This window comes from Caretta caretta, chromosome 1 (genome assembly GCF_965140235.1).
Source record: "Caretta caretta isolate rCarCar2 chromosome 1, rCarCar1.hap1, whole genome shotgun sequence".
Lineage (NCBI taxonomy): Eukaryota > Metazoa > Chordata > Testudines > Cheloniidae > Caretta > Caretta caretta.
The window spans coordinates 13,966,510-13,983,292 of NC_134206.1; the positions used below are offsets into that span (position 1 = coordinate 13,966,510).

General features: G+C 44.5%; 1 protein-coding gene across 3 annotated transcripts in view; it reads left to right on the forward strand.

Annotated features, from left to right (window-relative positions):
- Positions 1-16,783, forward strand: part of GDPD5 (glycerophosphodiester phosphodiesterase domain containing 5) — a 335,216-nt gene that overhangs the window by 71,131 nt on the left and 247,302 nt on the right. For all 3 annotated transcript variants that reach the window (XM_048839760.2, XM_048839771.2, XM_048839763.2), the window contains exon 2: positions 6,322-6,418. The gene's annotated coding sequence lies outside the window, so the exon portion shown is untranslated. The remainder of the gene's footprint in view (positions 1-6,321; positions 6,419-16,783) is intronic.

A 16,783-nucleotide genomic window follows, 5' to 3' on the forward strand; every position in this document is an offset into this window, starting at 1 on the left:
AAACCTGTACAGCTTTTTCCTGCCAGGTGAACTAACTGCTTTTTATTTGCCAAGTCCTAATCTCAAGGCCTGTATCTACGTTAAAGAATAAACTGTGTGCTTAAACTGGTTCAAGTGTGTCCACACTAGTTATGCTGAAATGGTGTGGGAATGGTTATAGGCATGGTCCATGTCCGTACTAGTACTGTTCTAAATTGCTTTGGTTGTAATGCTCTCTGGTGACTCAATTCATAGTTTGACAAGCATCTTGAAAGCAGTGGATTTGGAGAGATTTCAGTAGGGTACAGATGCATAAAGAGATAAGTAGTCCAGGCCTATTTGAACCATTCCAGCTTGTCTATGTCTAGGTTCACAGTGTAAGGCCTGGTCTACACGGGGGGAGGTGAACTAAGTCGGTCTAAGTCACGCAACTTCAGCTACGAAAATAGCGTAGCTGCAGTCGACGTACTTAGAGCTACTTACCGTGGTGTCGTCTTTGCGGTAGATCGACTGCTGACGCTCCCCCATCGACTCTGTGTACACTTCTCGCTCCGGTGGAGTACCGGAGTCGATGGGACAGCGCTAGGTGGTCAATTTTATCACGTTTTCACTAGACACGATAAATCGACCCCCGCTGGATTGATCGCTCCAGAGATAAGTGTAGACATGCCCTAAGAGTTGAGATTGACGTGGTTTTTAAACGTGCTGAATATCTAATCTATTTAAACCAGTTCTTGAGATACAGTAAACTTCTCTAGTGGAAGACAAAGCAAAGGTTCTCTGGCTGACTAATGTTTAACACAGATGAGAAAGCTCTCTCCCTTACTCTGCATTTGGTGTCTGACTTTAGATGCAACAGGCAAGATGCAAAAGGAACCTTCAGGGTCTAAACTCGTGTTGTGGCAGGTAAATGGATGAAACAGCTGAGTTTAAACTATAACTGACTGGAAAATGGAATTTTCATCCCGTGGGAAACGCTCACGTTTTGAAATTTCGTCCTGAACTGGTATTAAAAAGTAAAAATTAAAAGATATTCTGTGGAACATAAATTCCAAATGTTTTTCAATTCAGAAACATTGAAACCACCTTAACAAAAACATTTTGTTTTGATGTCGTAATATGTTTTTCTGGATAAAGTTGAAAAACTGTACAGTAAAAATGAATTGCCTTGTGCTAGTTCTGAACCGTTTCAAATTTTTTCCATCAAATTAAGTCAAAATCAGTGCACGCCTGCGAAACTTTTAGATTTTGATGAATCAGCATATTCTGATAAGTATTCCATCAATTCTTTGGTCTAGCTCTAGCTTAAACCATCCCATCAGCCTTTCAAGTTTTGTAAAGAGGGAAATGTTACCTTTTCTGTCGTAAAATTTCTCATGGCACTTTGCTCAGAAACAGCTGAAGTTTGATAGCTGAAATGTGGCGTTTAAATAGTCTGCAGTGAAGACAGATGCTTTTTGTTAGATGCCAAACTTAGTTGCTTTAACACCAAGCAAAGTTTAGGTCTGTACGAAAATTGCGAAGTCTGTAACCATCTGTTATTAAAATGATTTTGCAATTTGAAATCTTAACGCCTGTTCTGAGTGACCTCGACCAGAAGCTTGGAATGGGTGATACGGAATGGATCACTTGATGATTACCTGTTCTGTTCATTTCCTCTGGGGCACCTGGCATTGGCCACTGTCGGAAGACAGGATACTGGGCTAGATGGACCCAGTATGGCCATTCTTATGTTCAGTAGCTCCATTCTAATTACCACTGCTCACAAGGAGTGAGCTGGAAGCAGCTGATGTCCAAGAAGTTTATCATCAAAATTGCAATCTGTCAGGCATATCATACAGGGTCATCATCACGTGAGCCGCTGCAGCAGTTTCACCAGAGTGTGTTCCAGTTCCCCCGCTGGTTGTTAGAAGTGGCTATGCCATTTGTGGAGCAGGCAGTCAAAAGCGATGATCTCTGAGCTGGGTGGAGTAGCCTGGTAAATCTGGCCTCCTGCGCTCCCCGCACCAGTTTGTACGGGCACTTTCTGTATGAGTTCAGAGCAAATCTGAATGAGCTCTTTGTGCAGGTGTATTCCTAGGTAATGGGAGCTCCTCCAATTCAGGAATTAATACTTGACAATAGGCTTGGCAAGCCAGTCCATTGACTGCCTAGTCTACCACTGTCAAATATTCCAGCAAGAATGCCCTGATGTGGACAGGAGCTAGCTTTTTGATTGGAACATAGAGCCATGAAGATGCCCAAAGATGTGGCCCACTGCCTACCTAGCATAATGAATTTTAAAATGACTTTTCTTTTATAGTTGCTGTTTGTTTTATTTCTGTTTAACTTCATTTTTCTTTTAGTTTTTGTAACTGTTCAGTCATGAATAGCATTGACATGGAAATGCGAACCTAATATTGCTAAAAAGATCATTCTTTCCATTTTTTTAAAAAAACTTCACTTCATTGTGTTTCACATTTTTCTGAGTTTAAAATAACTCTGTTAAGTAACTTTGTTTTTGTAATTAGGCATAAGTATCTATTTAGGGCTAGGCCAAGTGAAAACCATAAAGTCTTTCTCCTTTTTTGTTACTGTTGTAAAAAATCAGTGCGTTAAAATATTTGACCATTTTTGACCAAAGTCTGACCAGTCAATTGCACCATTATTTTTGGACAGGTCAGCTGCCCAAACCTATGTCAACAATACGATATATAACTGAACCCTATTGATTGCACCTGCCCTGGATGCGTATTCACACAGCACTTTCTAAACTCCCAGAGCTTTCTCCCAGCATGCACTAAACACTGTGCAAACCTGAAATGGAGTCTCTGGAAGCAGTCTCTTTATTTGGTGGCTTCAAATTCTTGGTCTGGAATCTGGAGGTGACGTGCCCAGGGTGTTAGGATATAGATATTCAGGCCTGTCTGCAAAGGCCTGTACTTTAAGAATTTAGGGGTATTCTTATCACTTGGCTAGTTCTAGAGGTATAAAAGAATCAAAATCACTGTCTGCTGGTGTAAGGGCCTTCTCTTACTGTGACAGTTTGAGGCCCTGTTCTTAGGCTAAGGCCTTTGGCTAAGCAGCAGAGGCAGCCATAAGCTAGGAAGCGAACAGTCACATCCTCACATTCCAAACTAGTCACATTGAAATAAGGTGCTATTGGGCTGTCAGGCACTATCAGGACAGGATTGTATTCCTATCACCTCCAGAGAAAGGGAAGTGCCTAGAAAATGTAAAAGGAAACTTAGTTTGATAGCATCCTGTCTGGCAAGAACTCACTTATCAATAGCTGGGATGTGAAATCCTCACTTCTGTATTGTCTTGTCATTATAGTTCCCACTTTGCTATTGTTTGTCTGTATAATCTCTGTCTGGTTCTGTGATTGTTTCTGTCTGCTGTCTAATTTTGCTGGGTGTAAACTAATTAAGGTGGTGGGATATAATTGGTTAGCTAATCATGTTACAATATGTTAGGATTGGTTAGTTTAAATTTCAGTAGAATGATTGGTTAAGGTATAGCTAAGAATAATACTATATAAATTAGGGGCAAACAGGAAGTAAGTTGGGATTCGAAAATAAGGAAAAAGGAACTTGTATTTAAGCTTGCTGGAAGTTCACCCCAATAAACATCGAATTGTTTGCACCTTCGGACTTCGGGTATTGTTGCTCTCTGTTCATGCGAGAAGGATCAGGGAAGTGGGAGAGTGAAGGAATAAGCTCTCTAACACAGGGCTTTATAACAACCCAGATTTTTAATCATACGCAGTGGTGCTGTAGCCCTGCTAGTCCCAGGATATTAGGGAGATAAGGTGGGTGAGGTAATATCTCTTATTGGACCAACTTCTGTCGGTGAGAGATCTGAAGAAGAGCTCCGTGTAGCTCGAAAGCTTGTCTCTTGAACAGAAGTTGGTCCAATAAAAGATATTACCTCCCCCACCTTAAGTCTCAGATTTTTGTAATGCAGTCCACAAATACCTACTATGTTACAAATATCCTCTTACTGACTTAACATCTTATCTTTTTGCCCTTTCACTACCTATGCTATTTAGGCCGTTTTCATTGTGTTGCTAAGAAGTAGTCTGTTTCACTTGTAACTAGTAAACTTTTCTTTGCAGCGTGTGATGTACAGGAGCATCTCAATGGTGGTACTGTAAATCTTGTTGGGGGGAGTGATTAAGAAAACAAAACCCTGTTTTAATGGTTTTTAAGAAAGTATCCTGGAAATGCTTCTACTGGCATCAAATTTTGGAATAAAGTGCTAGGCCAGATTTGATACGACAGTGTCACTTTAATTCAGGCTTAATTTCCAGTGCTGTTAGTTGAAACTTATGGCCAGTCCAAGCAATTTACATAATATTGTGCCTTTTGGGTTGCAGTTGGAACACAGCAAAATTTTTTGGTAGAGTTCTCCAGAAATCCCCTGGTCACACCACAGGCTCCTAACTCTTTGTGGTAATGGCATTATTGGGTGTGGGGTTTGGGTTTTTTTAATGTCTAAGAGCATTTTGTTATTGCTTCCTGTGTGAGAGTCAAAATAAGACACAATTTCCTGTCTGATTCAGTGTGACCAATGAGCCTTTCATTAACCTGACTAAGCACAGTATCACAGTTTAGTCTTCTGAAATTAGATCGTAGATCACAGAATATCAGGGTTGGAAGGGACCTCAGGAGGTCATCTAGTCCAACCCCCTGCTCAAAGCAGAACCAATCCCCAATTTTTGCCCCAGATCCCAAATGGCCCCCTCAAGAATTGAACTCACAACCCTGGGTATAGCAGGCCAATGCTCAAACCACTGAGCTATCCCTCCCCACAATGCTGAATTAGGGGATAATTTATGGGGAAGGACTTGCAGAATTGAATAATAATCCTATCCTAGCTGTAGAATTCTATATGGAGATTCATAAAAACCGGTAGAAAGGATAGAGAAGTTTGTTTTGCTCCTATAGAAACCTTATTGTTTTCATCCCTCTAAAATTAAGTAGTCAAGCATCTTCTCTTATGCAAAATACGCTCTCCAAGCACTCTAAGCTTGTGGGTGGGGGGAGTGGGGCGGTTTCTGACAATGTGTGTTTTCAGAACACTACTGGGAAACAAACACACGGTTCCTCTAAGTACTTGAGATCAAAGATTGGTTTTAGGTGACACAGACAGACTAGGCAAAACAAAGAGAGAGAAAAGCCCTGGAATATCTTCTTGGCCTTTTGTAAAGGCAGTAGGCAGGTTCTGTGTTTCGTCTAGTAGGCCATGATCCAGCAAAGTAATTAGGTACATGCGGTGTCCCCTTGAAGCCAGCGGGGCTAGGCATGCACTTAAGTCTCTTGCTGAATCAGCCTATAATGGGAAAGCTGTCTCCAACCTGAGCTACAGAGCAGCTACAATTGTTCCATAATGCCATAAGATAGGCATAGGGATGTAAGTATATGCTACAGGACATACAGGTACAACACAACAAAGTTATTTATTGTTGAACTATAGCATTCTCTCTACCCTGCTCTGCCCCCAGCCTTCTTGTAACTAACCATGGGATTGTAACACTACATTGAACTTGAATACCTATGGCCACATTCTGATCTCATTTTTGCAAACGTAAATTCAAATCAACTGCACGGGCATCCCTTTCTTTTGCCCTGATAAAACTGAGCTTGGAATTGGGCAAATAACAGGTGATGTGATGCTATATTTGCTCTTTGAAGTATGGCTCCCACACGAAAGGCATAGTCACAGCAACTCGCTAACAGCCGCATGAGACTTCTATCCACAGGAGTAAACATCCAGGTTATATTTAGATTTTAAAAGCCCAGAATGTGCTGTACAAAGTGACTGATATCCATGTCAGTGGCTGAGCAGAACTTCTCTAAAAACAGCCCATCATATTGTTGCTCTTTTAATGACACTCGTGCCCAAATGAAATGAGCCCCTTCAGAGAGAAAGAGATGATAAAACCATAGCACATCCTAGTTTAGCTTAAGGGAGCTATACAATGCAGTATGAATGCCCCCAGGGTTCTTATTTAGCTTCTGTCATAGTAATGGAACAGCTGGCTTTGGTTCCAGGGTGAACCAAACCATGCTAGGATGCACATCCGTGGAGTGAATTGGAAAGCGCAATTTATGGCATAGATTCATACATGGGATGCATAAAGTTTTGAATTCTGCGGGGTGGAGAGCTGCTAAGTGTGAAAACATCTAGATTCCTGGGCTACTCTGTGGTCTGACCAGAAATCCCTATCTGCCTAAGGTAATGGACTGTGTCTTGTAACTACTCATCTCTGGATAGAAAATGCAGAGACAAAAACTGCAGAGACGAAGGTTATATATATATCGTATATATTATATATATTTTTTTTTCTTTCTTTCTCAGCACTGGCTGCACAGTGGATCTGTCTCCCTTAAGTCGCTCTGATTCCTTAAAGTTGTTCTGGCTGAAACTTTGACAGTACGGATAAGTCAACTCAAAGGTAAGCAAAAGAAACAGGATCAAGAAATTTTTCCCCCAGTGTCCCATAGTCCTGTTTCTAACTAGGTTAATTGCTACAGTGGCTTCTCCGTAATGTTGCTCTGCTCCTTTTAAAGAGCAACCTTTTATGCCGAGAAGTAACTGCTTGTCAGTGTTACGTCAATGACGTTTGCGTAACACCGACAGACCCTGGTCGTCGGTGGGCGGGATCCGACCTGGGAATTCTGGAGCTAAATGCTTGAGCTTCTGCTGCAGTGGTTCTCAAACTTTTGTACTGGTGACCCCTTTCACATAGCAAGCCTCTGAGTGTGACCCACGCCCCTTATAAATTAAAACTACTTTTTAATATATTTAACACTGTTCTAAATGCTGGAGGCAAAGCCGGGTTTGGGGTGGAGGCAGACAGCTCGTGACCCCCCATGTAATAACCTTGTGACCCCATGAGGGTCCTGACCCCCAGTTTGACCCCTGCTCTACTGCATGAGCTAAAAGCCACATGGACCTTAGCTGAGGCTGTAGCAAACTCATTAATCTCTAAGTGGCCTCTCTGCCACTAGAGGGGACAGAGCACCACACCCAGGAGGTGTGTGAGTTACGTTTGCATAAGAATATATGATGTGTGGGGTGACAAAAGCCACTATAGTTGCTAATAAATCAGAAAATGATACTCTTTTATAAATATTTCTAATTCCCATCCAGAATCTTGCACTAACAAGAGGTGTGCATGAGTCTGTAGCAGGGGTGGGCAAACTTTTTGGCCCGAGGGCCACATCTGAGTATGGACATTTTATGGCGGGCCATGAATGCTCACGAAATTAGGGGTTGGGGTGCGGGCTCTGGGGTGGGCCAAAAATGAGGAGTTCAGGGTGCTCTGGGTTGGGACCGAGGGGGTTCGGAAGGCAGGAGAGGGATTAGAGCTGGGGCAGGGGGGTTGGGGTGTGGGAGTGGGTCAGGGGTGCAGGCTTCGGGCAGCGTTTACCTCAAGAAGCTCCCAGAAGCATTGGCATGTCCCTGCTCCGGCTCCTACATGGAGGTGCGGCCAGGCAGCTCTGGGCACTGCCCTGTCCGCAGGTGCCACCCCTGCAGCTCCCATTGTCTGTGGTTCCCGGCCAATGGGAGCTGCGGGGGCAACGCTTGGGGCGGGAGCAGCGTGCGGCGCCCCCTGGCTACCCCTACGTGTAGGAGTTGGAGAGGGGACATGACACTGCTTCCGGGAGCCACGCGGAGTGGGGCAAGCCCCTGACCCTGCTCTCCGGCGGGAGCTCGAGGGCTGTATTAAAACGTTGGGAGGGCCAGATGTGGCCAGGGCTCTAGTTTTCCTAGCCCTGGTCTGTAGCGTAACCCCATGTTCTTATTGCTGTGCTAGTCCCTCCTTTTTCACTCCTCCCCTTCCTTATTCCCACTTGCCATATCTAAAACTAGACTGGAAATGCTTCAGGGTGCGGCGTGTGGGCCAGATCCTCCAATAGGGTAAATGAACTATTCTAGCTGTTGTAAATGTATCCTTCCTTCCTGACCCTTACCTTTTACCTTTCTTTTTTTAAAAACCTTTCTGGGGTGCAACTGATGTTTTAAATAATGGAAAAGGTGCTGATAGGATTTTTTTCACTTATCGAACAACTTAAACTTCGGGCTGAGATGAAGCATGGGAAGATTTGGCTCAATAGGACAATTTTTCCCCCCAGAAAGTTATGAGGCAATCAGTGAAAGTTGTAGGGGCAGTTATATATATGTCAGCCTTAATTCTTGCTGTACATTTGCAACTAGGAAGTCTCTGCTACAGGAATAGTCTATAATGACAGTAATGTCACTGGCTATCCTTAAAGCCATTTCTACTCTTCTGCACAACTCAAATTCAGCTTGGGGTCCAGCAGAAGACGATGAGCTCTTGTGTCAATGTGCTATGTGTCATGGAATTGATTAGGCAGCATGACAGGGCAGGTGTGAAGCAGGATTGCCGGGGAAGGAACCATTCCTCTCTAAGCAAATACGTTTACTATTCTAGTGTAAATGGCAAAGAATGAGTGAAACTCAAATCCACTTTGTGTAATAGATATTACAGCTCATGGCTCCGTGGAAGGGTCTCCTCCTAAAGGATTTTGTACACTGTGGGACCCGGTTTCAGTCCTGGTGTAAACAGGCACAGAACATTTATTTCAGTGGAGTCGCACTGGTTTTCCCGAGACTGACTGTGGGACTTGGATTCCATTCTCTCGGACAGCTTGCCAGAAGGGGAAGCTATTTAGCTGCTGTATGGCAGGAGGTAGTGAAGGGACTAATACTCTGCCCTTTAGAGTGTCTGCCATCTGAAGGTCTTGGAGAACTTTGCAATTGTTCTAACTCTACCCCTGCCACTTACCCCTCTGTGTGGGTGATACCCGCCCATTTCTGGTTCACCAAGCCACTGTTCCTTCTTCGTTCCAATAATCCCCCCTCAAGGCTCTCTCCTTCAGTGCTGTCGACAAGGAGCAAGTTGATAGTGAACTATATTGGGGGGGGAAAGAAAGCATATACCCAAATGTACCAGATAATCCTTCTCCTGGCCTACTGGAACTTGCAGTAAGAGGTAGAAGTTGACAGCAACTTGCAGCCTGTTCATTTTCCAATTTGCTTTTAACTTCTAAAGCACCCTGCTGACTTGTCTAGTGTTACCTTCGTTCGCCTCTGTCACTGGCTTGCCTAAGCCAGGGGGTGTCTCATGAGCTCACCTAGATTTCAGCAGCCTGGCCCATGTCTAGCTCAGGTTGGCCCATCTGGGCCTTCCATTCATAGAGTAAATCAGAGTCTTTTGGTGACCTAAGCGCAAAGTGTGGCCAGCAATGGGCCTTGACCCGGCCTGGCTTCTTGGGTTATGATAGAGAGAAAATCCATCCTTTCTCTCCTAGCTCACCCAGGAACTGCCACTTGATAGAAGTAGCCAGCCTTCTTATTTGGCCTGCTGGGCCTTCACTGGCTGCCACCTGCTCTCCCAGCCCTTCTAACTGTTGGAGGACCAAGTCTTGCTGGTTCTGTGTGCAGCTAACCCTGGGAGACCTTTCTGGGCAACCCCAGAGGTCCCAAACTTTGTCCTTCTTTTCTTAAAGGGTCACTTTCTGGGGTGTGGTGCATCAAGGCAGCAGAGTCTCTGGCAGGGGGCAGCAAATGCCTGGAACACCGCATCCTACCCGAATGTTTCTTTTTATTGGTGCTAAACTGCGTGGGCTGGCCTTTCCTACCTCTGTTTAATACGGGTCTTACCATCCTCCTATTTGTAATACAGTAACTCCGAGGAACCTGGATAAATGTCTTGTTGCGCTTGGCGTGGTGCAAACATAACCGAAGACCGTCCCTGCCCATAAGAGCTCACAGTTTAGGTGACCGGATACAGCATAAAAATGGGATGGTGGTGAGTTGCGGGGATGGTGTAACAATAAGATGAATGATCTTTTGCCTCAGTGACCTGCACTAAGGGGTATCCCTCCTAAAGAACCTCATGGATCTGTACTGTTTTCTCTCAGCCGGTTTGGTTCCTGAAGTTTTGACCTCTGGCCTGTGGTCAGCCAGAATGGAATCTACAAATGCACTGGGCACAAGCATTGATTATTGAAGCTGCATGGCGAGGAGGCTGTTTGTTGGTTTGTATTTTTATTTTTTTTTTTGTTCCGTGTCTGCTTTGAAGAAGTCTCTGCTCATGCTGATTCTGGGAGTAAGAGACCAGGAACTGGAAAAAACTAACTTGTCCTTATCCCAGAACTGGATGGCTCTTGCTATCTCCCATAGTGTAAGTGCCAGGGCAGGCCTTGCCACAGCTTAGGGGGAGGGCTCTGTGTGGCTCTTTCGCTTGTGGTTCCCCAACTCTTCTTTGGAGCCAGCGAGTCACTTCATTTCTTTTTAAATCTCACCTTCGAAATCCTCTTCGCTTTGGGAACCATGCCCGGTAAAGCCTCCGACGGTCTCGATGAATGGTACTACGTATTTTAAAAAGCATATTGTGAGCAAGCGTGGCATGGATGTTTTCAAGAACCTGCCTGTCTGGAAGCGGGGCAGGTTTCAAGTGTGTTTATGTCCAAGTGCTAATGGAGAAGCCAGCAGAACAGACGGACAGCAGTCAGTGTGTTTTGTGGGTCTAATTTTAGTGCTGGCTGCTGCCCAAAATGGGTAGCTGGATCGGTGGGTTTCCCTCTCAGAGCCAGCCAAGATCTAGCCATCTAGTGAGTTGCAGTGACCTTAATGGGCCTCAGGTAGCCCCTTGCTTTTGTCAGATGACAAAGCTAGCATTGCTGGCCATGCCTCTAAGCGTGTTGGACAAATTAAGTTACTTTCTATTTGGGTAGAAGCTTGTGAAAGAAGCTCTCTTGAAATTGAGAGGAACTGATCCAACGCTAGGAGAAAGCTTTGCAAACTACGGCCAGCTCCTTACTGCGTCAAAGTGGTTGGCTCTGTTCCTCTATTTCGAGTTGTGTATTTCTGTAGAGTGCATGTATAAATCTGAGACTAATTATTTATTGCATGCAGTGTTGTGGCTGGTGGGTGGGTGGTTGCTAAGCACCAAGGATGTGCTTGTCCATTTTAAATATTTTTTTTAATAGATCAGCAATCATCAGTTGAGAGTCAGTTTTTTTCCCCCCAATCCATATGTTAGTGTACTGCGAGAAAAAGGCATTGGGAACATGTAGAGAATTTTGAAACTTCACTCTGAAACTGCTACTAAAGGGTTCTGAAAGGAACCTTTCAATTGGTGCGTGTGGCAGTTACGGCTATGTAAGAACCGTACTATCTGCCAGCGGGCAAGAAGACTTGCATGATACTGTTGAAGAAGCTGCATATGTTGGGTTCAAATCCGTGGGTGAGAACACACGGCTTGAATAAGTGTTTGTTTGGTGACAACTGTGTTTCTCCCCCTTTTAAAGAACATAAAATCTTATTAAGCCATGAAAAGAAACTGGGAACAAGGAGAGAGATCTAGGTGATGACCCTACATCTGTCCCTTGAGGTGTTTAAGGGGGATGCTGTCGAGTCAAGCGGTTATAGGACCAAAAAGTGCTGTGTGAAAACGTCCTTGCCTAACTCCCCATGAATGGAAATGGGCACATGATGCCTCCCCCCCCAAGCAAGATGTGGCATGTGTTGGTGTGAGGCTTTTTGGGAATAATGTTGGGAAAAGAGGAGGCTTTAACATACCCCATAGCACTGGTGCAATACTGATGTAGTAACCCTCACCCTGGTACCAGGGCCAGCTCTAGGCACCAGCAAAACAAGCAGGTGCTTGGGGCAGCATGTTTCTAGGGGTGGCATGGCTGGCGCTGGCCATGCCGCCCCTAGAAATGTGCCCCCGCCGCCCCAGCTCGCCTCTGCTCCGCCTCCTTCCCTGAGCGCACCGCTGCCGCTCCGCTTCTCCCCCCCCCCCCCCCCCCCCGGCTCGCCGCACGCGAAACAGCTGTTTGGCGCGGCAAGCCTGGGAGGGAGGAGAAGCCAAGCGGCGGCGCGCTCGGGGGAGGTGGCGGTGGTGGAGCGGAGGTGAGCTGGGGTGGGGAGTGGTTCCTCTACCCCCCCATTACTTCCTGCGCTCCCCCCCACCCTCGCTCACCTCCGCTCCGCCTGCTCCCCTGAACGCGCTGCCTCTCCCTCGCCTGAGAGGGAGGGGGGAGAAGCGGAGCAGGCAGAGTGGAGGTGAGCGATGCAGCCGCAGAGAATGCAGGGCTTGGGAGAGACCACTAGTGAGTGGGCAAGTCAGGCTGGGGACGGGGTTCAGAATCCACCCTAAGGGGAAGTTTGGTAAGAGCTATTAGAAAAGCAGCAGAATCAAAATGCTGAGCTAGCGGATGACCTGGTGCCTGAGGTGATAAAAGAAGAACAGGAGAATAAAAGTCGGGCACTGGGAAAAGAGGAGGAGGAAAAGGAAAATCGGAAACGTTTTAGGTTGGGAGAAGGAGGGAAAATAGACTTGGGTAAGTGAGCAGGTACGATCAGCAAAGGGAAGAAGAGGGAAATAAAATCTATGCTTAGTGGAGAGAGAGTATCCAGAGAAAAAACAGAAAGGAAACAACTGGTGAAAAAGAATTGATCAAAAAGCTGTTAGATGAAAACAGAGCCTAAAAACAAAGCAAGAAGCCCACCAGCAAAGGACCTAAAGTACATGAACAGAAAGAATGACTGTTTGAACATCTATTGAATGAATATAGTCCAAAGTTGCCTGTTGATCAAGTGAGGTCCATGAGGTGAAGAAACCCTGCTTGTGGATAAACTCAATGAAAAGAGGGATAGTCACAGGAACATTGAATCTAAGGAGCGCTTCAAGCTGAAGAGAAGCAAAGAACAGGACAGAAAGAGTGGAGTTGGGCATACAGCCAAGGAGGGGAAAAGTTGATTCTTCTCTGAAGTGACACAGTACATTAAAAAGAAAAGGAGTACTTGTGGCACCTTAGAGACTAACAAATTTATTTGAGCATAAGCTTTCGTGAGCTACAGCTCAAATAAATTTGTTAGTCTCTAAGGTGCCACAAGTACTCCTTTTCTTTTTGCGAATACAGACTAACACGGCTGTTACTCTGAAACAGTACATTAAGTAATCTCTCTTGTTCTTGTTAGTAACCATGCATTTGGTACAATAGAAGCTCAGAGTTATGAACTGACTGGTCAATCACACACTTCATTTGGAACCGGAAGTATGCAATCAGGCAGCAGCAGAGACCAAAAAAAAAAAGAGAGAGAGAGAAAAGAGAAAAAGCAAATACAGTACAGTACTGTGTTAAACGTAAACTACTACTGAAAAAAGGGAAAGTTTGGGGGAAAAAAAAAGATTTGACAAGGTAAGGAAACAGTTTCTGTGCTTATTTCATTTAAATTAAGATGGTGTGACAGACCCAGACCAGGGGGGTACAGGAGTCTGGCAGAAGGCAAATATACTGGCCACTGGATGAACAGTTTTCTGTTCCCTAGGTGACCAGAGCAGGGGCTGCCCTAGAGCAATCAAGAACTTGCTAGAACCAATTAAGACAGGCAAGCTAATTAAGACACCTGGAGCCAATTAAGAACATACTAGAATCAATTATGGCAGGCAGACTAATCAGGATACCTGGTTTAAAAAGGACCTCCCATCAGTTAGGGGAGGGTGTGCAAGGAGCAGGGAGTGAGAAGGCGTGCTGCTGGAGGACTGAGGAGAACAAGTGTGATCAGACACCAGGAGGAAGATCCTGTGGTGAGGATAAAGAAGGGGTGTTGGGAGGAGGCCATGGGGAAGTAGCCCAGGGAGTTGTAGCTGTCACACAGCTGTTACAAGAAACACTGTAGACAGCTGCAATCCACAGGGCCCTGGGCTGGAACCTGGAGTAGAGGGAGGGCCCAAGTTTCCCCAACCCCCTCAACTCCCTATTTGAGACAAGAGGAGGTGACCTGGACTGTGGGTCCCACCAGAGGGGAAGATTCCTGGCCTATCCCCTGACCCACTAGGTGGGTCAGCAGAGACTGTGGGGATTGTTCTCCCTTTCCCATGCTGGCCAGTGATGAGGTTAGCTGAGTGAATGGCAGGTTTGAGCCACTAGCAAAAGTGGCCAAACTGAGAGCTGCTGTGAATCTCTGAGGCGAGCAAATCCACCAATAAGCGCAGGACCCACCAAGGCAGAGGAGGAACTTTGTCACACTGGTTAAAAGCAGCATTTTTCTTCTGCATAGTAAAGTTTCAAAGCTGTATTAAGTCAAGGTTCAGTTGTAAACTTTTGAAAGAACCGCTATAACGTTTTGTTCAGAGTTACGAACGTTTCACAGGGAAGAACAACCTCCGTTCCCGAGGTGTTCGTAACTGAGGTTCTACTGTAATTGTGAGATATTCCCTCACCCACTTTGTATCTACACAGAGTAAGGAAGAGGAGCATGTACAAGCTCATGAAGGTTAATGAGTAGGTCACCTATAGTTTATGATTATAAGTAGTAAGTATTTAGTAATGTTCTATGTTTATGCTCCTGGCACAATTTTGAGTTTTCCCATATGAAGTTCTAAAAATTTCAAATGATCCCTTTTTATCATGGCTTGCCTCTGCCTCTCCTCACAGTCTAGTCTAGTCTTGCTTAGCTGGGTCACCCCACGGAGGTGTTTGGGTTGCTACTGGATGAAAAGGGAAGCTGACCAGAAACAGTGAAGCTGGCAAGCTTTTTGCTTTGTTGGCCAAGGAGAGATAATTGCCCCCCCCCCCCAAAAAAAAATAAATAAAAAAATCTCTGTTCAAGTTCTTTCAGTCTTACTGGTGTCAGGTGCTAGTAATACCAGGAAGGAAATTTTTAAAATAAAACTTTCATTAAGACCCTGTCCTTTCTTAAAACATTGAACATATTCAATATTCCCAGTAAATAATAATTTCTGATAAGCACTAATTATTAGTAATTGCTATGCCTTGCCACCAGTAACACAATAAGGTCATCTAGTTGGAAGAGAGAATTAGCTTAAATTTCTATCTTATTAGATTATGTAAAACAGCCTGGAGAAAGCTAAAAAATTAATAAAAAGGAGGGCCCAGGATAAAGAGACGGATGATCATTATGATCTACTGTTGCAGCATTGATTAACACTGCTGTAATTAGGGTTTCATAATGGAAAAGATGAATACATCCTGACCAACCTACCGTTTTTAGGGGGTTTATAACTTGACCATAAAAATTCATAAACTCAGCTAAAACTTGGCAAAATGCTCCTTCCCTGGTGGAAATTTCCATTTACAAAGTAGCCTCCTTCTCTCCCTTTTCTTATTTTCCATTCCCCTTCTTAAATTGCACTGGAATAGAAGCTAAATTGCAGTTACTTTACGCCAGTTTACCGGGGATATGCTCTTCCTTTTCAGGTTTTGGAGACAAGGGTTAGTGTTTTGCAGATTTATTTCTCACATATGGAAATTGCCACTACAAAAGCAACAGTAATTAGTCTCCTGCAGGTAGAATAGCTTTTCAACCTCTAGCTGGTAGAAAGATCTAGTGGGCAACTGCACTGCTTGGTGTACTTCAGCATTACAGCTATAATATGTATGTGGATGCTACCAGTTCTCGGGTTTCTGCTTCTGCGTGCAGTGTCTTGCTATGTGGATTAATCAAAGACTCAGTCTGAGGATGGGCCTTGTGCTTTTGGTTTCATTGAATGCGATGTTGGTAGCCTCACGAAATCAGAATGGTCTGATCCCATCCACTTTCTCTTACTTCGACCGACTTGCATTCTAAAAGTTTAAGGGCAGTTTATAGTCAGAAAAGTGACTCTAAATGTGACATTGCGTGGTTCCATCTTCATAGTACCATGAGACCAGACTCCATCAGTTTACAGGTCAGATGGAGTTTTCAGTCACCAGGCCCACAACTAGCCTGGGCTCTGAAAATTCAGCCAGGATCTCTGCCTCTTATCACTACCAAGCTTCTGCAGTTGGAACTTAGCCGGTTGTTTTGGTGGTTGCTGTGGGAGTTGGGGCAGAATCCAGCTTGCTAGTCCACAGCTACGTTGGCTCCGCAACACTCAGAGGAGTGAAGTCGTCTCTTGTGTCTGTAAAAGGAGCACATAGAGAGAGGCACAAGGAGCATTGATGTTGAGTAAAAAGGCACCATGTTTATACCATCAGTTTTCTGATTAGAACACGCTAAAACTAAATAAAGTTATATAATATTTATAAGGAAATGTCGTGTGAGTTCACATCACAAGTGACTTATTCAAACCCTCATGTTCGTAAGTTTTAGCTATTGAATCTTGCAGAGCAATACTCAAAGCAAAAGTCTCTGGCACCTTTTCTGACGTGCCGAGCAACTACGCTGGAAAGTGCTCAGCACTTCCAAAAATCGGGTTCTCAGTGAACAGTTCAGAAGTGGCCTCAAGACTCAAACTTGTTCGTGGACAACATCTGTCAAATAACTTTCAAGAATGAACAAATTAATAAAAATTAAAGTCTGCTCGTAGATAAATTCAAAATTCCTTTAACCATTTTCTGTGCCTATATTACCTAGTTCTAGTGTATGTCAAAGGAGGAGTGGAATTATTTGGAGTGATCCAAGGGACAAAAGCTGCTTAAAAGAAATGTTTCAGAGGAGAAATGGTAAGCTGGATATCCGGAGGTGTGACTTGGTTACATCTTAGACTGGAATAGCATCCAATAGCTTGGCTATTTCAAAGTTTGATCGGACAAACCCTCCACATACAGCAGGGACCAATCCTGCACTGTAAGCTGGGGATGACCCATTTTAGGGCTTTCCAGTGTCTAATAGTGATAATTTTATATATTGCATGCAACTTGCTGTAGAACAGTGTATTTAAAATTCGTGCCAACCATGTAGCCAATGCCAAGGAAGTGTCATTTAACATTTAAAATCAGAAGAGATCTGAATAAAAACAAACACCTTCTTCCCCCAGATCTTGAAGAAACAT